General features: G+C 48.8%; 1 long non-coding RNA gene across 3 annotated transcripts in view; it reads right to left on the minus strand.

Annotated features, from left to right (window-relative positions):
* Positions 1-5,223: 5,223 nt before the first annotated feature.
* The window catches only part of LOC134420585 (uncharacterized), a 28,904-nt gene continuing 10,950 nt past the window's right edge, over positions 5,224-23,177 (minus strand). Inside the window, exons 4-7 of one of the 3 annotated variants that reach the window (XR_010028395.1) lie at positions 17,879-18,093; positions 17,545-17,709; positions 16,264-16,428; positions 5,224-6,008 (exon numbers count right to left, since the gene is read on the minus strand). This is a non-coding gene — a long non-coding RNA (uncharacterized LOC134420585). Of the gene's footprint in view, positions 8,091-16,263; positions 16,429-17,544; positions 17,710-17,878; positions 18,094-23,177 lie in introns of all 3 variants that reach the window. The other 2 variants (XR_010028394.1, XR_010028396.1) reach the window with 2 other exon arrangements.

The raw sequence follows: 23,177 nt of genomic DNA on the forward strand, positions 1-23,177 counted from the left end.
CTCAGAGAAGAGTGTGATTGTTATTAAATTGTGTCCTGTTCAACTACGGTCTGTTGGCAGTGAAGAGAAACTTTCTGTGCCTCTGAGTCTCACCAGTTCCTGAAACTCAAAGGACACAAACCTGATGAGCTGTGGTTCCTACTCCAGTGGTGGCACTTGGACCTCCCTCCATAGCCAGAGCAGAGCTCCCTTGGCCCAGAAAGTCCCTGGCAAAGGAGGGATGAAGGAAACAGGACAGGCTGTGGGGATCAGGTGCGGGGTAGAGCCAGGGAGAAAAATGACTTTTGCATTTGATGGAGCTGTGCCTTCCCTTGGCTTTGTTGGCTGACAAGAAATGAACATCCCTCTGTGTCTCGGGCAGCTCCTTCTCCAAGGAAAGCGGGTGGGAGTTGGAGCCAAGGAGCTGAAAACTGCAGGTGCAGCCTGGGCTGGAGGGAGCTCAGATTTGCACAAGGCTGCTCTGAGTGCCCGGACTTGGATGGGGGAAATGGTGGGGTGGGTGTAGGGACAGAGTCTGATTGATTGTCAGCCATGAAGGGTCTTGAATTTCATATCCATTTAAACTGCATGAGGAGGTACTTGGGTTCAGTGTCAATTGGAGACTGCACCTATCAATTTATTATGGGTAAAAAAAGCAACAAACTAAACAGGACCTAAACTTTTTTTTCTCTCTGTCTTTTTAAACATAATACATTCTGTTGGAATAGGCTTCTGAAATCTGCCTAATTAACTACAAAATATTTGGAAACTGAAATCAAATTATTCCCAGAGGCTTGTTAAGGTGTTCTGAATATTAATGAGCCCTGGGACACTGAATTCCTGCACTGAAGAGCTGAAGGCTGAACAAGCCTCTGGAGCAGGAAAATTCAGCAGCAGCCTCCAAGTTGCTGAGGATGTCAACAGCCCCCACTGGGGCCATCCCTGCCCAGAGACCGTGGGGGAATGGGCAGACAAGGAGAGCGTCCCTGGGGCTGGGGCAGCAAAACTCAGAGGCAGCAGCGGCTCCAGCTGGGAAATGGAGTGTGGAATGTGGCTGGGAAAGCCCTGCCTGGTCTATGCCTAGCAGGACACACAAGCCCTGACTCCCATCCCCCAAACAACTCTCTCAAGGAGAAATTTAAAAGGAATTACAATTGTTTGTGTACTCTGAGTTGATGCACTGGGGAAATACCAACAAGAGATCCTCAGGGGATCAAAACAACAAAACAGCCTTTACTGGGAACTTTAGAAAATCAAAGAAATTTTTGCAAAAGATTTGATAGGCAATTCAATCAACAAAAAACCACTTCTCAAAGCATTAATTTGGCCCATTCAACTTCACAAACTCAAAGCCTGTTCAATTTTGAGTTAATCAAAATTTGGAAGAGGAAAAAATAGAATAAATATTTTTCTTTTTCCCTCTCAGAAAGAGAGGAAGAAAAATAGGATTCAGAGAGGCATTAACAGCTACCAGCTCCTGGATTCCAGCACTGTTCACATGGAAATTCCAAGAGGAGGTAGGGTCAAGATGTGTGCTTGCCTTGTGGTCAGCCTTCAATACCCCTTGGTCTTCCTGGGCCCTTCCCCCAGGTGGGACTTGGGGCCATTTGGTCACTCAGAAGCTGGGCTGGGGGCTGCAGCGGTGGCTGTGGAGCATTGCCTGTGCTGTGCCAGGGACTGGCAGACACTGCTGGGCTGGGATAGAGGCTCTGGGGGGATTGGGGTTCCAGGGCAGGGCAAGGCTGGACCTGCCCCTTCCTCCCACACACACTAAATGTTTCCACCAACAATCTCCTCCAGTCTGTCACAATAAGGAATTTTGGAGGTGAAATCCCAATTCTGGCCATGGGTATCTGGCCAAGAAAAACAGTTCTTTTCCATAGGAAGGAAAGCACGGAGCCCCAGTGTTTCTGCCACAGATGAGAAGTCACCCTCAACATGCAAGGTCAGCTGGACCAGTCAGGTGGTCCCTGGGAGGCCAAGCCAGCCAGACTTGTTCCGTGTTCTTTTGGTTTTATGGTGCCTCATAGTGTCACAATGGCACCTTGGATCCATGGGGCCCCGCAGTGCCATAATGGTGCCTTGATTCCATGGGGTCAGCAGTGTCACAATAGACCCTTCTTTCGATTGAGTTCCCCAGTGTCACAATGGACCACTGATGACATGAGGCCCTGCAATATCACAATGGACCTTTGGCTCCATGGGGTCTCAGGGTGTCACAATGGTCCCTTGGTTCCATGACACGCCAAAGTGTCACAATGGTCTCCACTGCTCCATAAGGCCTGGCGGGGTCACAATGGACCCTTCGTTTGATGAGGCCTCTCAGTGTCACAATGATCCCTACACTCCATGGAGTCACACAGCTGGCATTCCACACATGGAATAGAGGTGTGTGGTTCCATGGAATGTAGGGATCATTGTGACACTGGCGGAGGGACCCTGGGGCACAGGGGACCCCACTGTGCACGAGCAGTGTTGGATTTCTCTGGGGCAAACTCTAAGGAGGAATTGGGGAGGATTGACCTCCTCAGTGACCTGACACAGCTCCTTTGATGTCACACAGCCCCCTTGTGATGTCACACAGCCTTCTCTTTGATGTCAAACTGCCCCTCTGATGTCATACACAGCCTGCCATATCACACAGCTCCTGTGATGTCACACAGCTAACTCTATTATATTACCCTGTAATGTCATACAGCAGTGCTGTGATGTCATAAAAGACAGTGATGTCACAAAGTGACCCTGTGATATCACAGTCTGTTCTGTGATGTCACAGCCTGCTCTATGATGTTACACAACCAGGTGCTGATGTCACAACCCTCTCTCTGGTGCCACAGAGCCACACTCTATGATGGCAGAGACTGCTCTATGGCCTCACATCCTACTATATGATGTCACAGCCAGCTCTGTGATGTCACAACTCCCTCAGTGATGTCACAAATCCCTCAAGAACTCAGTTACATTGAAACATTTAAGTCTCTTGTACTTTGAAGAGATCCCTGTCAGGGACACAATTGAGAAAGTGTCCCCAGGTTCCAGTTAGAGCAGAACACTGGAGGCAGTGATCACAGCAGGGGACAAGCAAGGCAAAGGTGTCTCTGGTGCTGAGCACACCTGGATGTGTGTCAGGAATGCAAAGGGCCAAGGCCTGAGCCCCAGCCCCTGGCCAGGCAGATCCTGTCCCTCCCTCCTTGCTCAGGGCTCTTCCCAGGATGGGCACTGGCATGTGGGGATGTGCAATGCCAAGGGCAGGAGCATGGGGCGGCCCCTGCCAGGCTGCTGAGCAGGGACAAGAAGGCAGTGAGGTCCCAGGCCTGCAAGGGTCACTTGTCTCCTGCTCCTGCCTCAGGCCCAGGCCCAGCGGCCATGGCCAAAGTGCTGCCCAAGTTGGCTCTGGCAGGGCTGTCTTGCAGCTGCTGCCCATCCCTGTGCCCTGTGCAGCCCAGGCTGTCCCACGGTGTCCCTGCCCTGCGCCTCTGTCCCTGCAGGCTGTCGGCATCCCCTGGCTGCTCCACCTGGCTGGGCCCTTCCTTTGCTGACAGCTCTGCCTCCTGCCTGCCCCTGCCTGCCCACACAAAGCCTTGGGCTTGATATCTAAAGGGTTAATTGAAATTTTATTGTGCCTGTGAACTTTCAGCCGACAAACCAGGCATGCAGGGGCTGCTTTCCCAGCAGGAATGGTTGGAAGAGAAGATGAAGACATCTGGTTTGAGAATGCAGGGATAGAAAAAGCAAGGGCTGAATCTGGGAACTTGAGGTGGGTTTTATGGAAATGGTTAAATTTTAATATACACATAGTGACTGTATATAAGCGATACACTGGTAGAATCACATGTCCACATAAGGAATTATCACCCACTGCACCTCAGGCCTGAATAAATGCTGCTCTCTAAAACACCAAATTAGTATTAAGGAGTCTTATTCTGATATTTTGGACATTTGGTGACAACAGAAGCTCACAGACCCAAGGAGCCAGCTGTGACACTGGGTCCATTGTGATGCTGTGGAACCCCATGGAACCAAAAGTCCATTGTATCAGAGCAAGGCCTCATGGGACTAAGGAGACCATTTCTGACAGTGTGGAATCCCACAGAGCCATGGGGTCATTGTGACACTGTGGGGCTGCATGGAACCAATGGTCCATTGTGACACTGCAGAACCTTCTGGAATCAAGGGGGGTCATGTTATGCTATGGAATCTCATGGAACAAAGGATCCATAGTGACACTGCAGTGCTCAGACCATTGTTGACAGTGTGAAAGCTCCTGGAACCAAAAGTCCATTGTGATACAGCAAGGCCTCCTGGAACCAAGGGTCCCTTGCGGCTCTGTGGGGCTTCCCATAACCAAGGAGAACATTTGGACAGTGTGAGGCCTCATGGAACCACCTGCCACTGTGACACAGCAGGGCCACATGGAGCAAAGGGGCCCACTGAGACACTGAGGAACCTCATGGAACCAAAGGTCCATTGTTCCACTGTGGGGCCCTGTGGAACCAATGGGACCATGGCTACACCGTGGTGCTCCATGGAACCAAGGGGCCATTCTGATTCTGCTTTGCCTCATGTAGCCACGGGGCCACCACGACACTGCAGGGCCTCGTGAAACTACGGCAGCCTTGTTACACTGGGAATCCATTGGGAGATTGCAGGGCCTCATGGAACCATGGAGACCATTATGGCCCTTCAGAACCCATTGGAACCAAGGGGTCATTTGCAGATTGCAGGGCCTCATGGAAGCAAGGGGGGACAGCTGTGATTGGACGGGGCCCAATGGAAGCAAGGGGCCAGTGTTGCACAGCTGTGCCTCATGCAGGCAAGGAGCCACTGGGATCCTGAGGAGCCCGAAAGGACCACAGGGCCAGGGTGACACTGCAACCTCATGGAAGCAAGGAGGCCACTGTGCCACAGCAAGGTCTCATGGGAAGCAAGGGACCATTGTGACACTAGGGAGCCCCTTGGAAATAAGGGGCCTGCATGACACCAGCATTGTGACACTGAGGGGCCCCATGGATCCAAGGGAACAGGTATCAGGTCTGGTTGGCTTGGCCTGACCAGCTCAACTGATCTTGGTATGTTGAGAGTCTGTTCTGATGTGCCCCTGAAACCCTGGGGCTCTGTGCTTTTCCTTCCTGTGGAAAAGAACCATCCCTCCTGCCCAGGCACACCTTGTGGGACAACAGGACTCCTGTACGACTAACCAATATGATTAAGCAGAAGCCATTTATTGTTTATATTATGCACTTATTTATACATTCTAACCCTACTGCACACGCTCATCACGCTCTTCTTCATTGCTGCCTCTGTGTTGTCCTTGGGTTCTGCACTCACTCTGCAGGGTATGTGATTGGTTACAGTGCAGGTGGTTCACAGCCCTCTGTTATCAAGTTCTTGTGGTCTTGGTATTCTGTTTCTCAGTCTTTTCTTTCTTCATTTAGAACAGTTTATGTCTTAGTAACCTTGATGAATTCCCGAGGGCTCTGATAAGAATAACTACAAGTGGTATGGCTGGTGCACAATGTGGCCTAAGTTGTTCAGGTACATTGCTACAATTCCCCCTGTTTCTTCTTGCACCAGCCAAACCCTTTTCACTGTATTTTCTACCAAGCGGGTCACCAATTTCATTAGGCATGGAATAATACAAAGCAATGTAATAATGACTACTAATAATTACAAAGCTCCCTTTATATTGTCTTTCAACCACCCAGGTATTCCCCATCCCTCAAACCATTCATCCAATCCCAAATCATTCACTGTCAATTTCTTCACGTTGTCTTGTAGTTGAGTTTCCTGTGAATGGTTGCAGACTGGCCAGAGAGATTCATACAACACATTCCTTCAAAATCCTCACACCTGTGCACATGTGCTAACAGTAAAAAAATCTATAGCAACTCTGTTTTGCAGTGTGCCATGTCTAATACTATCTGCATGAGTGAGCATTTGTTTTAAAATAGCTGAAGTTGTGTTCAGTTGTTTGACTGTCCAGCATCCCAAGACGTAATGCGTAGCCAAAGCTGGAACAGCGGCAACACCTGGAGTAAGGAATGATGCTGTTATTTGTGCTGGAGCACCCCAAAACTCTACATGATTGTCGCAATTAGGTCTTAAGCTTGTGATTGCTCTTTTAGACTTCTTGCTATGTCCTGCTTTCCAAACAGTCTGATTCAGCATTTTGCACATGCTAGAGGCAAACATGGTTGGCTTTCCTAAATAACAAGGACCACCAAACGGATTGCTCAGAATTGCAGGCCATGCCCTATCCCCACAGATTAAAAAGACACCTGGTGGAAGCTTTTGTACAGTCACATTTGCACCAGCACTTCCAGGATAAGTCCAGTTGTGGCAATATTTGGTCACATTCTTATACCATGGAGAATTGGGATTAAGGATGACACTTTTATTTTTGGGACATGGGACTAGGACATTGCTCATATCAGTTGATTTCAGGTTTAAAAAGTAGTTAAAAAACAATCAATAATTCCCAGGTACCAATCCTAGCAAGTCTAGTTCTTGGGGCAGTAGTCTGCTTTCATTCAGTGATTGTGTTATCATACCTGCTTGGAAGCCCTCACTGTTTGGCCTAATTCCCAACCTTTTGCATATGTCCAATTTTGTACAACCTCTGATTGTGTTACACCAGTGATTCTCCACACTTGATCTATTTCCTCCCTCGTATCCCTTTCCTCTAGCTTCTACCCATCTTGTAAAACCAGTAAAATTACTTTTTAGAATACCAAATAAACTTGTACAGAAGGGATCTCATGGCATGGCTAAGGACAAATGAAAGGAGTCTACCCCAGCAGCATTGGCCCAAGGAAGCCACATATTCTGTCGATGCCATCCCGGCGGGTTAATTTCTTCTGCACTATGGATGTTGCCACATATCACAAGTAACAGAGGGAGACTCCCAAAAACCTGCAAATCTAATTTAAGACTATTCTTCATCTTTATCATTGGCAAAAACCACTTCCTCTATGAGATGGATAAAATTCAAACTGACTGTGCCTCTTGTTCTTTGCACTCTTCTCCTATTCTGTCTCCTCTGGTTCTTCTCTTCCCACTTTGTTTTGTTTGTTCTCACTGCTCAGATCTAAGTCCCCAAGTCCCAGGGATAAGTATTCCTTTTTCACATTCAATAGCCTTGATTTTATTCTCTCTCTTTTTGCTCGAGCTTCCAGAGTTCATTATGATACCACTGAAAAGCCTGCTCCTGAGATTCAAACAAATTCAGCCCTTCTTGACAGATTTCAGGTGATTTAACCGTTGTTCCTGTCTCTTGGGATAAAACCACCCAGGTATTGAATTCTTAGGTGTGCTGATGTCTGCACTCTATACACCTTGAGAAGCTCCTTCCTCTAAACTCATACCACCCATCTGATCCACACTCCACAATTCCAATCTCATCCAAGGATAGCAAAAGCGTTCACAGTTGTTTTCAGGTAATGCTGGTTGTTTCATTGGTGATATCAGGGGTCAGAGTTCCTTCTCAAGCCAGGGATGAACTCATTTCACTGGTATCCATCAGGGTCCTTTGTAATGATACAAGCATAATCTCTTCCTGCTGCAAACCTGAGTAATGTGTTAATGCTGGTGGGTCACTACCAGTACCTACCAGCCATAGAGGATTCATAACATAAACTGCTTTCAGCACTCTGTCCTGTGGGCTCAGCCCATCCTCCCCAAGTTTTTGTTTATCAAGCAGTCCTTTCAGTACCTGATGTGTTCTTTCAATAGTACCTTGTCCTGTGGAGTTACCTGGAATACCTGTGCTCTGCTTCCCTCCCCAACGAGGCAAGAAATCTTGGGTCTGTTGGGCTGTATATCCTTACCCATTGTCTGTCTTGATTTCCTGAGGCAAGCCCATGATGGCAAAGCAGCCTTGCAACTGTCGAATGACAAAACGAGATCCTTTGCTTGTCATAGGAGTGGCTCAAACCATGCAGAAAAGGTGTCTATAATTACATGAATGCATTTAAAGCGACCAAAAGAGGTGCAGATGGTCACATCAGATTGCTGTAACTGCAGGGGCCCCAGGCTGTGAGGGCTGACCCAGGACCCATTCCACCAATCATACCCTGGCATTGCAGACACGTTGTGACAATTCCTTGAGCATCCTGCAGTGATATTAAAAATTGTTTGGGTAAAACTTTTGCACTTTGGTGAAAAAACTTGTGAGCACTTCGGGCCTGGCCCAACTTATCAATAATAGGAGAAACAGAGGCCCAAAGTGGTGCCACCAGTTTGTCAGCCCTCTCATTTCCTAAGGGCAGGCCTCCTGTCAATCCAGAGTGACTCCAGATATGGAATGACAGATTTAGCTGGGAGTGTATATTCTATCTGTTAGAGGTGGGGCAGTTATCTTCTGTTAATTGGGCAGTTCTCTTTATCTCTTCCACAAACCAATCCTCCCTCTGGGAAATATCGTCTGTTAATGGGCCATTAAGTGTCACTGCATGGCTGATAAAATTACAGCATCCCGTTGTGAGACGCTCCACCCAGGGGGAGGAGCCAAGCATTCCTACCTGGATATAATTTGAGATTTTAGGACACCAGAGCAGCCTTTTCCCACTGAATTTGCAGAGCAGCAGCTTTCTTCTCCACTGGATTCCCAGAGGAAGACCAGGCCTACCTACACCACCACTGGACTCTCAGAGGAAAACCCCACCCTTCTACAGGATCACTGCTCCAACAGAACCACACCTGTCACTGCAGGAGGGCTGCAGCCACCATTTAATGGGACTGCTGCCAATACCCTGACCAACAGGGTGTCAGGTCGTATTCTGACTCTCTCAGTGGTGTGTTTTCTGGGTTTTTTTTGTACTACTGTATTTGTATTTTTTTTAAAACTTTCCTAGTAAAGAACTGTTATTCCTATTCCCATAGCTTTGCCTGAGAGCCTTTTAATTTAAAAATTATAATAATTCAGAGGCAGGGGGTTTACACTTTCCATTTCAAAAGAAGGCCCCTGCCTTCATTAAGCAGAGCTGTCTTTCCAAACCAAGACAGATTTTTGCACCCAGTGTTAGGCCCAGGGGCATTGATAGAAAAAGGGTTAAAAAGGAATAATAGTTCTTGAGTAATCTAATTTTTGTGTGCTGATACTGAAACCTCATTAAGTGTCACCATGTGGTGTAACCATGGTTTGAGTGGCACGAGGTTGTGGCTATATTTCTAACCATTTGTAGGCCCGTATCTAAACATGGGTCCTATAACTAAGGCCAATGTGACTGTTACCCAGTTTGCTTTATGGCTTAATAAGGTGAGGAATTCATGGATTTTTAACTTCCTCTGGAAGGCAGGTGTATGGACTCAGAGCTATCACACACTAACTGAGTGTTTTTGGGGTTACTTTAATAATGGTACTTACTGTGAGGAATTGACACTAGTGGAAATTTTCTCCCAACCCTTCACCCAGCTCTTTGGGCCTGCCCCACCAGTTCTCAAAGGGTTCAGATCCACTCTAAATGCTAATGATATCATACAGTGGTTGGTGTTGCTGATAGGCCTGTTCTATTTAGCATTGAGAGATAAGGGAAGATTGACCTGGATAACCACACTGACACCTGCCCCAATGACAAGGGATGCTGCTGCCCCAGAGCCTGACCCTGCCCCACAGCCCACCTCAGAAATGAACCACCCAGATTGGGTGGGGGTTCTGGTGAAGGAGATGGGCCAGATGATGAAGGAGTACTTTTCCCCAGCTGGTGAGAAACCCTCCCTCTGCCTCAAAGAGGGAGAGTCTGAGGGTGCAGCAGTGGAACCCACAGATGTTACAACTGTCCAGGTTCCAGCTGAACTGCAAAGGCAGCCACAGCCAGCAGCAGTCGCTCCTGTGGAAACAAGGAGATCTAAAATGAAATCAGAGCACCCAGGCAAGGATAAGAAAGGAGGGCCTTCACAACCCACAGGGGAGCCAATGGTTGAGATCATCACTGAGTCCCTGATGTACAAAAGTCTCCATAATCTGCACAAAGACATTGTACAATGGGGACGTGAGGCTTGTACAACCTGGTTACTCTGGGTCTGGGACCTCATGGGTACAGGCATGCAGCTGAATGGTGGTGAGGCAAGGAATTTGGGACCCTTGACCCAGGACTCAGGTATGAATCAGATTTTTGTAAAGGGAACCTGGGTCCCTTTCTCCCTGGGAGCAGCTATTAATGAGTGTCAGAGAGAGGTTTGTCCCCAGTGAGAGAATGCAGAAGCACCACTATAGAATGTGCTAGAAGACCCTCGAGGAAGGAATCAAACAGCTGAGAGAAGTGGCAGTATTGGACTTTTTGGGAGGGATGGACAGCATGATAATGATCCCAACAAGGTCAGGTGCACAGGGCAAATGCTGTGGAGTCTGGCAAATCTGGGGCCAGATCAATACACTACCTTTATTGCAACAATTAATGCCCATAATAACCAAAAGACAGTGGGTTCTGACACCAACAAGCTTAGAAACTCTGAGAGTGTGATCAATGACCCCAAGCAGGATCATATCTCTGCCGTTATTAAGGACCACAGAGAGAAGATGAGGGAGATGAGGGAGGAGGTGAGGAGGAACAGTTCCCATATGGCACCAGTGCAAATCACAGGCCCCAGTCACAGCCAAACATCCCCCAGCCAGAGAGAGAGCACACCCCACGGGCTGACCTGTGGTTCTTCCTTCGTGACCATGGGGAAGACATGGGAATGTGGAATGGGAAACCCACTTCTGTCCTGGCAGCACAGGTGCATCAACTCAAGGAGGGAAACACCAACCAAGAGAGTTCCACTAAAGTGAAGGTAGCTCAGCCTCCTGTGACCGAGCTGCCAGGTATAATCTGTCAGATCCCCTTGAAGGAACCTCTAGTATGTATGCCCAGGAAAGAAATGATAACCAGGGCTAGGGGGGCACTGACTCTAGCCAGGAAGAGGCACAGCAAAAACAGATCCTCTGGATTGTGTGGACCCGATGGCCTGGCACATCAGAGCCACAAAAATATGACACCTTATTTGATACTTGTGGCATTCACATTTTCTGAAAAATTCTTTCGCCCAGGATTTTTCTCCTGGGAAGCAGAGAAGCCTCAGAGAAAAAGGAAAACAATAATTATCTCATTTTCTTCTCCTGTATTTTGCTCCTTTGGAATGTATTTGGAGATTTTTTACCAACAGGTGATTGCTTCATTGGTTTCTGGTGTGTTTTCACTCATTGGCCAATTAGGGCCAAGGTGTGTCAGGACTCTGAAGAGAGTCACGAGTTTTCATAATTAGCTTTTTAGCATTGTGTAAGTATCCTTCCTGTATTCTTTAGTATAGTTTAGTTTAGTATTCTTTAATATTATATAGCATCTTAAAATAATAAATTAGCCTTCTGAGAAAATGAGGTCAGATTCATCATTCCCTCCTTCATTGGGGAACCCCACTAATACAATAGATACTGGTGTGCAGTGTACCCTGATGCCACCAGGACATGTGGGGGAAGAACCTGTTTCCATTGCCGGGGTGACAGGGGGATCACAGCAATTGACCCTGTTGGGAGCCCAGGTGAGCCTGACTGGGAAAGAGTGGCAGAAACATCCCATTGTGACTGGCCCAGAGGCCCTGTGTATTCTGGGCACAGACTTTCTCCAGAACAGTTATTACAAAGACCCAAAGGGACTCAGATGGGCTTTTGGCATAGCTGCTGTAGAGGCAGAGAACATCAAGCAGATCAACACTTTACCTGGACTATCCAAAAGACCATCCGCAGTAGGTCTCCTGAAGGTGGAAGAGCAACAAGTGCCAATTGCCACCCCAAAGGTGCACTGCCGGCAGTATCAGATGAATCGAGATGCCGTGATCCCCATCCACAAAATGATCCGTGAGTTGCAGAGCCAAGGGGTGGTCAGAAAAACCCACTCACCCTTCAACAGCCTCATCTGCCCTGTGCACAAGTCTGAAGGAGAATGGAGATTGACTGTGGACTATTGTGCATTGAATGAAGTGACTCAAGCGCTGAGTGCTGCTGTGCCAGACATGCTGGAACTCCAGTACGAGCTGGAGTCCAAGGCAGCAAAGTGCCTTGCCACTATAGACATTGCCAATGAATTTTCTCCATTCCTCTGGCAGCAGAATGCAGGCCTCAGTTTGCTTTCACCTGGAGGGGCGTGCAGTACACCTGGAACCGACTGCCCCGCGGGTGGTGAGACAGAGTAATATTTTCCAGAGTAGAAATCCATTTTGATTCAGGTGAAATGTACATCTTTGAATTAAGCCTGTAGCTTGCAAACATAGCTATTGAGTCTGACTGCCTGTTCTTGCAAAAAGCCTATGCTCAGAGAAACTGCTTCAGCCAAAGGACAGATATAGAGGGGTGGGGGGGCGAGGCCTTGAACTCTGAAACAGACAGAAAGGCTGTTATGGAGAGCAGGGCAAAATGACCCATTATGTTTTTTCTGATAAAGAAAAATTAGTGGCAAATGTCACACAAAATCACTAGAATGAATATGTATGAATCTATTGTGAAATTGCATGCATATATATTTGAGAGGGAGATAAAAAAGGATCTGGAGTTCCCAGAGGTATGCATGTCATTTAAGGGGAACAATTCCCACATGTGTCCAGCTGTGTAATAAACATACCGGCTTTACAACTTTCACAAAGTTGTGGAGTTTTTTGCTTCTGAAAATCAGGTGGAAGCACAGTCCCACCATCTGCCATGGACTGATCCAGGCTGCACTGGAAAAGGGTGAAGCTCCAGAACATCTGCAATATATCAATTTTTTGGGGGAACACAGCAACAGAAGTGTTTGAGAAAGGAGAGAGGATCATCCAGATTCTGCTGGAAGCTGTCTTTGCCATCAAGAAGAGCAAAGTCAAAGGATCTGCCTGAGAGATACAGTTCCTGGGAGTGAAGTGGCAAGATGGACGGTGTCAGATTCCCACTGAGGTCATTAATAAGATCACCGTGATGTCTCCACCAACCAGCAAGAAGGAAACACAAGCTTTTCAAGGTGCCATAAGCTTTTGGAGAATGCACATTCCCAAGTACAGTCAGATTGTGATCCCTCTTTACCTGGTCACCCGCAAGAAGAACGAGTACCAGTGGGGCCCTGAGCAGCAACAAGCCTTTGCACAGATCAAGGAGGAGACTGCCCATGCAGTAGCCCTTGGACCAGTCAGGACAGGTCAGAGATGAAGAACGTGCTCAATTCTACAGCTGGGAATCATGGTCTGTCCTGGAGGCTTTGGCAGAAGCTGCCTGGAGAGACTCAGGATCCACCACTGCGATTCTGGAGCCGAAATCACAGAGGGTCCAAAGTCAACTACTCTCTCACAGAGAAGGAAATCTTGGAAGTGTTTGAAGGAGTACAAGCGGCCTCAGAGGTGATTGGCACAGAAGCACAACTCCTCCTGGCACCCCAACTGCCAGTGCTGGGGTGGATGTTTAAAGGAAAGGTTGCCACTACCCACCACAACACTGATACTACATGGAGCAAATGGATTGCTCTGATCACACAGCATGCCTGTATTAGGAATCTGAATCGCCTTGGGATTTTGAAGATAATTACAAACTGGCTGGAAGGTGAAAACTTTGGTGTCACTGACAAAGAGGAGCAGGAACAAGTGACACAGGCTGAAGAAGCTCCACCGTACAACCAACTACCACCAGACGACACATGCTATGCTCTTTTCACTGACCTGATTGGTTCCTGTTACATTGTAGGGATGAACTGGAATTACTAAGCAGCTGTATGGAGCCCCACATGACAGGGTGCACAAGCTACCAAAGGGGAAGGTGGATCAAGTCAACTTACTGAACTCAAGGCTGTTCAGCTGGCCCTGGACATTGCTGAAAGACAGAAATGACCAAAGCTCTACCTTTATACCAAATTGTGGATGGTAGCCAATGCTCTATGGGGTTGGCAGGAAAGGTAGAAAAAGACCAACTAGCAGCACAGGGGAAAACCAATCTGGGCTGCTGATGAGTGGAAAGACATTGCCACTCAGGTAGAAGAGCTAGCTGTGAAAGTCTGCCATGTAGATGCCCATGTCCCCAAGAATCAGGCCAGTGAGGAGCACCAAAACAATGAGCAGGTAGATCAGGTTGCAAAGATAGGGGTCAAAGACAGATTGGCAACATGAGGGGGAGTTGTTCCTAGCTCGAAGGGCCCATGATGCCTCAGGCCATCAGGGCAGAGATGCCACCTCTAAGTGGGTACAAGACCAAGGGCTGGATTTAACCATGGACAGTGTTTCTCAGGTTATCCATGACTGTGAGACGTGTGCTGCCATCAAGCAGGCCAAGGGAGTGAAGCCCCTCTGGTACAGTGGGCGGTGGTCCAAGTACAAGTATGGGGAGGCCTGGCAGATTGACTCAATCACACTGCCCCAGACACACCAGGGCAAACGCTACGTGCTGACCATGGTGGAAGCCACCACTGGATGGTTGGAAACCTACCCTGAGGTAGGTCTCACCAGCCTCAAGCCACTGCCTGTAACATCATCCTGGGCCTAGCAAAGCAAATACCATGGAGACATAGCACCCCTGAGAGAATTAAGTCGGATAATGGGAACCATTTCAAGAACAGCCTCATCAACACCTGGGCCAGGGGACATGGCATTGAGTGGGTGTACTATATCCCCTACCTTGCACCAGTGGCTGGGAAAGCTGAACGGTGCAATGGCCTGCTTAAAACCACCTTAAAGGCACTGGGTGGGGGGGCTTCCAAGAACTGGGAGATTAATTTAGCAAAGGCCACTTGGCTAGTGAACACTCGAGGTTCCACTAACTGAGCAGGCCCTGCCCAATCTGAGCCCTTGCAAACAACAAATGGAGATAAGGTTCCAGGGGTACATGGGAGAGCTATGCTGGGAAAAACTGTTTGGTTTAATTCAGCCACCAGCAAAACCAGTCCCATCTGTGGAGTTGTCTTCACCCAGGGACTAGGTTGCACCTGGTGGTTGATGCAAAAGGATGGAGAAACCCAATGCATACTTCAAGGGGACCTTATTTTAGGGTGAACTACCCATGACGCTGTGCTTGTATCTGTATCTGCATGTACATATGTATATAATTTTAAAAAGTTTAAATTTTATGTAACATGTCGGAATGGGAAAAATTTGAGGTGGATAATATTGAGGGCTGGGTTTTGGTTGTTTTTTTTCTTTCTTGTTCTCTCCTTATTTCTGTAGAATTTCTTCCCAACTGAGTTACTAATGGGAATTGATGGCTTGAGCCAGGCAGTGAGGGGGAACTCTTGGTTTTTTTGGGAGTTTCTGTGGTGGCTGGGCGGGTGGGGCAGAGATACTGGGAGATTTGGGCTGGGGGCAGTTCCTAGCACACTCCTGCTCCTTTGGCACTGGAGGGGACACAGGCTGGAGAGGGAATTCACCACCACTGTGAGACCCCGTCCCTGCTGCCTTCTCCTACCACGATCGTGACCCAGCAAGGAGCCTTTCTTCTGCTGCTGGGTCTCATGTACCCCTGCCCTGCCAAGACATCCCGCAGGTTCCAGCTATTTGCCCTGGAGTTTTGGAGCATTCTCGTTCACTGTCCCAGGATTTTCTGCTCATCCCTGCCCTTCCAGCCTGCTCATTCCGAGAGTCCTGTTGGGGCACGGAGCTCAGCTGCCCCAGGGTTTGTGGAGCAAAGATTCTCCTCCATCCCTCCCCGTCTGGGCCCAGTCGTCATAGCCGCATGCTCCCCGTGCTGCGCCACAGCACCCCCTGCAGCCCTGGGGGGATCACTGCACCGGCCCTGCCCACCGGGAACCCCCAGCGCCCCTGCTGGCTGTGCCCGGAACTGCACCAGAGGGGAAAGCACCGCAGCCCCAAGGCTGGGACTGTGCTCCTGCTCTGGGATTGGTGATGCTGCAGGGGTTGGAGTTCTGCGTACCGTGTTATACATACTAGGAAAGAACTGTGGGACTGGGCTCCTGCTCTGGGATTGGTGATGCTGCAGGGGCTGGTGCTCTGTAGGCCTTGTTATACACACCAGTAAAGAACGGTTACTGCTATTCCCATTCCCATAACTTTGCCTGAGAGCTCCTAATTTCAAAATTATAATAATTCTAAGGGGCGAGTTTACATTCTCCATTCCAAGGGACACTGTTCTGCCTTCCCTAGCAGACACCTGTCTTGTAAACCAAGACAAGGTGTTTCAGTGCCATGGATCACAGAGTGTGCTATGGATCATTTCCATGTTCCCCATGGAAGGACTGTTACTCCCCATCCCCTCTAAGGAGCCGAGGAGGAGCTCACAGGGTGGTTGCCCTGTAGAGCAGCTTCTGCCTTTAGACGGATGAAAGTCTGCCTGGTAATGGCCCTGCTCACCTGGGTTCTTCTTCAGTTACGCGGTGCAAGGCAGAAGGACATGCTTTGTGGTCTCCAGATGGTGCCATAAATCTTTGTCCAAATTTTCAATTCCTTGGGAGAGCTGCCAAAGGTTCATATTCAACTTGGATTCCAGGGCCTTTGCAATATCCTCCTCTTCGTTTTCTGGGATGAAAGAACAAGGTCACAGGGTCACTGGTGTTTCCTCCTTGAGCAGGAGACCAGCTATCTGACACAAGCAGGCCCAAAGGTTCTGATTTATCATCCCTTACTGAGGGTCTCTCCTCAGGGCTCACCTGTAGGTATTTTTTCCTTCCTCTTTCCCCCTTAGAAATCCTCACCTCACAGGAATTCCAGTTGGCCATGAAGGCACAATCTGGAGATGATTTTCCCTTTACCCTCACACTTTTAGCAGGGTGGGGACAAGAAACACAGAACAAGCTTTCATCCCTTTTCAAAATCTCATTTGTGCTTTTGCCAGCCCAATAAATAGAGCTCCAGCTTTGAAGCGGGCCACACACTTCATTCCAAGCTCACAATTACTTGAGCCAGCAGGAATTGCAGAGGTTTCCCTGGACTCTTGGGCTGCTCCTTGCCCTGGCTTTGCTGGCTGCAGCTGGAGCACAAACAGGACCCATGGTCAGGGAAGGCTGATTGTTCCTCAGCTGTCCCTGCCCTGGGGCCAGAGGCTGCTCCCAACACTCTCTGTGTCCTGCCCAGGCCCAGGGGCACAGCCTGGGGCCAGCAAGGCCCACACTGGGGGCTGTGCCCCAGCTGAGCCTTCCCCTTGCCAGCACCAGCTCCTGAAGGCACAGCTGCTCTCCACAGGCCCTGCGCTCACAGACACGTCCAGCCTCTGCTCAGGGCAGCTCCTTTCCCTGCTGAGCATCCACAGGGAAACAAGGCTGAGCTCACGTGTGCCCCAGTGTGGGACCAGGAGTGGGGCAGCAGCAGGAGGGCAGGGGGAGAAGGGAGAGAGATGGGGACAGGACTTCAAGGGGGGACCCTTAGCCAGCATCAGGCAGTGAGAGAACTCCCAGCACACACCCCATGCAAACCTGAGGGACAGAAGAGGGACTCAGACCACCTGCACCTGCAGAGAACACTTCAGCATGGAGGTGTGTCAGTGCCATGGGTCACAGAAGCTGCTCCCCATGGAAGGGCTGTCCCTCCCCATCCCCTCTGAGGAGCTGAGCAGAAGGAGCTCACAGGATTGATGGCCTGTAGAGCAGCATTTGTCCTCAGATGGATGAAGGTCTGCTTGGCAATGGCCGTGCTCACCTTTGTTCATCTCCAGGTATGCTCTGAGAAGCCTAAGCTCATGCTTTATGGCTGCTGGCCATTCCTCTACATCTTCTGCCAGAGTTTGAATTCCTTGGGAGAGCTGCTGAAGGTTCATATTCAACATGGACTTCAGGACCCTTGCAATTCCCTGCTCTTTGTTTCCTGAGATGAAAGAACAAGGTCACAGGGTCACTGGTGTTTCCTCCTTGAGCAGGAGACCAGCTATCTGACACAAGCAGGCCCAAAGGCTCTGATTTACCCTCTCTGCTGCTCCCCATTGAAGGACTGTCCCTCCCCATCCCCTCTAAGGAGCTGAGCAGGAGGAGCTCACATGGTGGTTAGCCTGTAGAGCAGCTTTTGCCTTCAGATGGATGAAAGTCTGTTTGGCAATGGCCCTGCTCACGTGGGATCTTCTACAGCTCTGCTCTGATCTCCTGTAATTCTTTGAAATCTTCATGCAGAGCTTCCATTTTATTGTTGAGGTCCTGGAATGCCTTGTCCACTTCGGATTCCAGGGCTTGTTGATCTTCTCCCTCTCCCTCTTTCCTGTATGAAATGACTGGTGTTAGTGGGAAACTGACATTTCTCCCTTGAGTGGGAGTCCACCCATTCTCTCTGAGGATGCTCATATCCTCTTTTCTAAAGTCTCTTCTTGAGAGTCTTTTCTTAGATCTTTCTGTAGGTTGGTTTTTTCTTCCACTCTCTGGAGAAATAATCACTTCAGAGGAATTAGCCACTGTGCTCAAGGTGCAATTCAGAAACAGATTCTTTTTTTTGCCGAATTTCTTTATTCAGAGGACAAACAAAAAGCTCAGACTTAGTTCCCTCATGTCCTGCCTGTTTATCAATTTGTTTTCTCCAGACCTCTTTTTCTTAGATCATCCTTTCTAACTCAGCAGCCTTGGAAATGAATTCACTCATCCCTGAAAAACAGAGATGTGGAATTCATAGGCTGATGCACCTGTGGGCACCACATACCACGATCCTGACTTTCAAATCCTATTCCAACACGAGTTTGGTGTGGGAAGAAACCTTGGCCTCCCTACTGTAGCCCCAGTTTTCTTCCTGACATGGAGACTTTCTCTCTAACTTTCTCTGTTGAAAGGAGTCTTGGCACCACTTAGAGCCCTTCTAAACATGGGTTTGGAGCTCCAGTGCTGCTGGTGAGGAATACTGGGAGGAACCCCAAGGCCTCCTCACTGCCCAAAGGCCTGGACATGGGGGAGAGCCCAGGCCATGCTAAATTCCAAGTGTACCTTGAGGGAATGATATTCCTCTGACAGCATCCCAGCTAGAAAGGGCAGGGGCAGGAGAACAACTGGCCTTAGAATCCAGGGGGTGGGATCCAGCAGGGGTCAGGCTGTGCTGGTCTCTGCTGGGAAAAGCCCACTGCAGAGACATCTGCATCCTGAGATCCCAGGGTCCTGGGCAGCTGCATGGGGATGGGTATGTAACAAAGGACTGGCTGGGGGCCTTTAGAAATGGGAATTTATGGACAGGTGGGACTGCTTGATCTGACTGCACCAGGCCCTCACCTCTGGATCTCCTTCCTGTTTGGCAGGGTTCAGTTTACAGGTAGAGTGGGCAAGGACCGGCACTCACCTGCAGAGAAAGGCTTCTCCCTTTGGTCCCTGTTGCTAAACCCAGGGTTAGATTTCTCCTTTCCTGTTCAAAGAAAGGAAAGGAAATCCCAGAAGGGATGTGCTATGTCTTGAAATTGTTACCAATTGCCAGGAACACCCCTTGCTAGAGTAGGATGTGTCCCTGGTCAAAGAAGGTCATCCTTCTGACCAAACTGATCCCAGCCCAAAGGCCAGGCCTTCTGCTGGGCTCTGGAAAGGGTTCTGCAGGCAACATGCTCAGGGGAGAGACCTCCACTGGCCTCACTTCTCTCAGGGATAACACATCCCATCCCATCCCCTCCCATCTCCCAAGGGTTCACAAGGATGGCCACAGACAAGAGGAATAGGATCCAGCACACTTACTTGATCCCTTGAATATAATTTCTATCTATTCCTTAGCTGTATCCCATGCTGTTTCTGGACATCAGGTATATATGAAAATAAAAATCAAAAAGAAAACCAGGACATTTAACAAGGGCCTTTCCCCAAGGAACTCCAGGACTGCACTGAGCAGGTTCTGGGAAAGAACACAGTATCCCACAGCTGGCCCAGGAGCCCCACAACAGTGCTGGGGGGCTCCTGACCCTGAGGCCCACTGAGGCTCTCCTGGGCCAGGGAGCTGCCTCAGCTGCCACAGCACTCAGGCACCACACAGGTGACCCAGTCCCACCAGAGCACAGCCACCCACGAGAGGGTGGGTGAGACTCTTCTGCCTCACACCAGGAGTGGAGAGGAATCTCCCAGGTCCCTTCACTGTCCCTTGGCACATTCATTTCAGCCTGACCCTCAAAGCCCTGCTCAGCAACACCCCCTGTGTGGAATCCTCTGAATCCCCACCCCTCACTAGGAAGGAAGCTAATAAAAAAACATCTAGTTTAAAGACCAAAGACTCCAAACACTGATTGCTCCCCAGCTGGTGTTCCTGTGTGCATGCTAGCACATCTATTTCCTCTTCAGAGGACAGTGATACCTCAGATTCAGACAGTGAATTTAAGGATCAAGGGCAAAAGTCCAAAGAGAAGTAGCTTTGGACAGTAATTGAGATTTTGCTCAAAAACTAAGTCCTAGCAGCCCCAGCTATATACAAAAGAGGGAGGTTGCCCAAATGGGAATCTATTCCATAAAAGAAATTTAAAGAACTATGCAAAGCATCTAAAGATCAGGGACATAAATCTCCATATTTTAAATATGTATTACAAGTAACTTTCTCAGCTCATGTGCTTGTCGCCCACGATCTTCGTTATGTTATGCCCCTCCTCCTATCACCTACAGAGCTTCTTCTGTGGGAATCAATTTGGAAAAAATAAGTAAAAGCATTAATAAAAATTTACAAAACGGAGGATGGGTGAGCTCATTTTACAGTAGAGCACTTGAATGGGGAAGGACCATATGAAAATCCACAAGACCGAGGCCTAAATCTACCCCCAGCTGTTCTAGAGGACGTTAAAAATGCTGCCCAGAATGCTTTATTCTAAACATGGGATGGTACCATCCCACAACAAAGTTTCACTGACATTTGTCACAGCATTGGTGAGACATTTATTGAATTCACAGACAGACTAAAAGATATTATTGATAAACAAGTCAACTGCCCAAGGGCTAGAGAAGAGCTGCTCAGTAAACTAGCAGTGTCCAATGTGAACGAGGAATGCAAAAAAAATTATAAGAGCACTCTCTCCAGACCCTGAATCCACCATTCAGCAAATGGTGGAAGCCTGTACCCGTCCCACAACTACAGAATATATGGCAGCCCTGGCAGCCAGCAAACGAGCAGCTGAAGTCTTTCTGGCACAAAATAGACAAAATATGAGATGTTATAAGTGTAGGGAACAAGGCCACCTCAAGGTGGAATGTGACAAAGATTTTGGCAGAGACATCCCTCCACTGGTGGTTCCCTCGGCTGCACGCTTAGACTTTAAAGAACATTCTAAACACCGTCCCTAGTTTCAGTACCACAAGCAGATCAGCATCAGCTGTCTCAATAGCAACACCAGGAAAACTTCCAGCAAAGTGCAGGGTGACCCTGTGCAATGACACCAAATGCCAAGGTGTTCTGTCCCTCTTCCCCACCACCCCAGAAAGTCAAGGCACCAAGGGACTGTGACAACAAGAAAGAGAACCAACTCTCCGAGACCTACTAATACATTCAGGCAAGAACACACCGCACGCTCGCTGGTAAGGGCCCTTTCCATCCAGTTTGAGGATGAGGCAAGCTACCGAATTCCAACTGGTAAATTTGGACCTTCTGATGGAGCAAGGGACATTTTAATCACAGGGGATTCCATTAACAGACCAGTTTACAAGTACTTCCAGAAGTCCAAACTGTGGGACCAAGGGATGAAATTACTGTGACCGTCTCATTTGTAGACCCACCTTGGTATTTATCTAAGGGCACACCAATAGTCCAAGGTTTCCTCATACTCAAATGAACTGACATTATGCCAAAAAAACCCAAAGTTTTTTGGGCAGAGATTGTGGGCCAAGATAGACATCTGATAGAGTGTGGCTTGTTTAACAAAGGGGACAAAGTTTATCTTACAGGTGCAGCAGATACCAGAAAGGACGTGACCAACATTGCCCACTCCGATGGCCACAGGACTGGGAACTGGTGCCAGCCAATCGAGACATCTCTGGGACTGGAGGAGCTGCCACCTCTATGCGGAGCAAACAGACAATTCTTATTGAAGGACCTGAGGGTCAGGTGGCCACAGTAAGACCTTTTGTGGTAAGGGTACCTTTTACCTTATGGAGCAGAGACCTATTGTCTCAGTGGGGAGCAAGGCTAGAAATCCCCTCACCACCACAGGTGATGTGGTTTGACAGGAAGTAGGTTTTCTGGGGTGTTGTAGTCACACCAATGGGTGCTCAGATTTGAATATTGGCAACTGGTTTGGCCACTGGCGCATTGGATATGCCTCTGAGAACACAGGGGTTAAAAGCAGAGCTCTCCCCTGGGAAGCTCTCTTGGGTTTCCTGCCGGAAACCCCGTCCCAGCGGCCGGCTCGGGGCGGGGGGGAGGGGAAGCCATGCGGCCGTGAGGTAGGCCGGGCCTTCGGGAGATGGAGGGAGAGACAGACAGACAGAGACAGACAGAGAGAGAGAGACAGACAGAGACGATGTCTGGGACTGGACTGTTACCTTGAAATTTGATATCATGTGCTGCCAGCACAGCCCGGCCTGTGGAGAAGGTGGGGTGGGGGGGGTGCACCGGGTGTACCGAGAAGGAGTCTGGCCACTTGTAGGAGCTTTTAAACCCTTCCTAGAAGAGAGACAAGAGTGGAAGGCGAAGAAGGAAATGGGCAAGTGCTGAAGGTCTGAGCAAGGGAGAGATGTGAAAAGAATAGAGAAGAACTGTGGGTGGGAAAAGATGATGGAGGATGATGGAGTGGCTTTTATGCTGGATTCTTTTTGTCTAGCCATGGACAGAACCATGTTTCTTTGTGATACAGAGACTGCATCCAGCGGGGGCAATGCCCTGGAACCAAGAGGGTTCAGTGTTGATGTCCCTCAGTCCCCGAGGGAATAATTTGGGGGGGGGACAGGTGTCCCAAAGGAGACACTGTGCCCTTTTTGGAATGGGACAAAGCATCCTTAAAAGATGACCCTAGAAGCAGCTCTGGTCCGTGTTCAGTGGTGAGAGCACTGGACATGAAAGGAAGATGTCACCATGGCACAAGAAGGACTTCTTTCTTCTTGATGAACTGAGGATTGATTGTCTAAAGGATGGTGCTGGAACAAGAGCTGGTGATTTTTGGGGATGGATGGACGTATTGGAAGTCTAGTGGGGAGGAGGAGGAAATGTATTTGCAAGGTTTTCATTTTCCTGTGTGTGTTCCTTTTTATATATAGTTGTAGTGTAGTTAATAAAGTTTTGTTTTCTTTATTTCTAAGCAAGAGCCTGCTTTGCTTATTCCTGGTCACATCTCACAGCAGACATCAGGGAGAGTGTGTTTTCATGGGGGCACTGGCATTGCACTAGTGTCAAACCATGACAACAGGATTTCGAGC

The sequence above is a fragment of the Melospiza melodia genome, chromosome 7, assembly GCF_035770615.1.
Source record: "Melospiza melodia melodia isolate bMelMel2 chromosome 7, bMelMel2.pri, whole genome shotgun sequence".
Taxonomy (NCBI): domain Eukaryota; kingdom Metazoa; phylum Chordata; class Aves; order Passeriformes; family Passerellidae; genus Melospiza; species Melospiza melodia.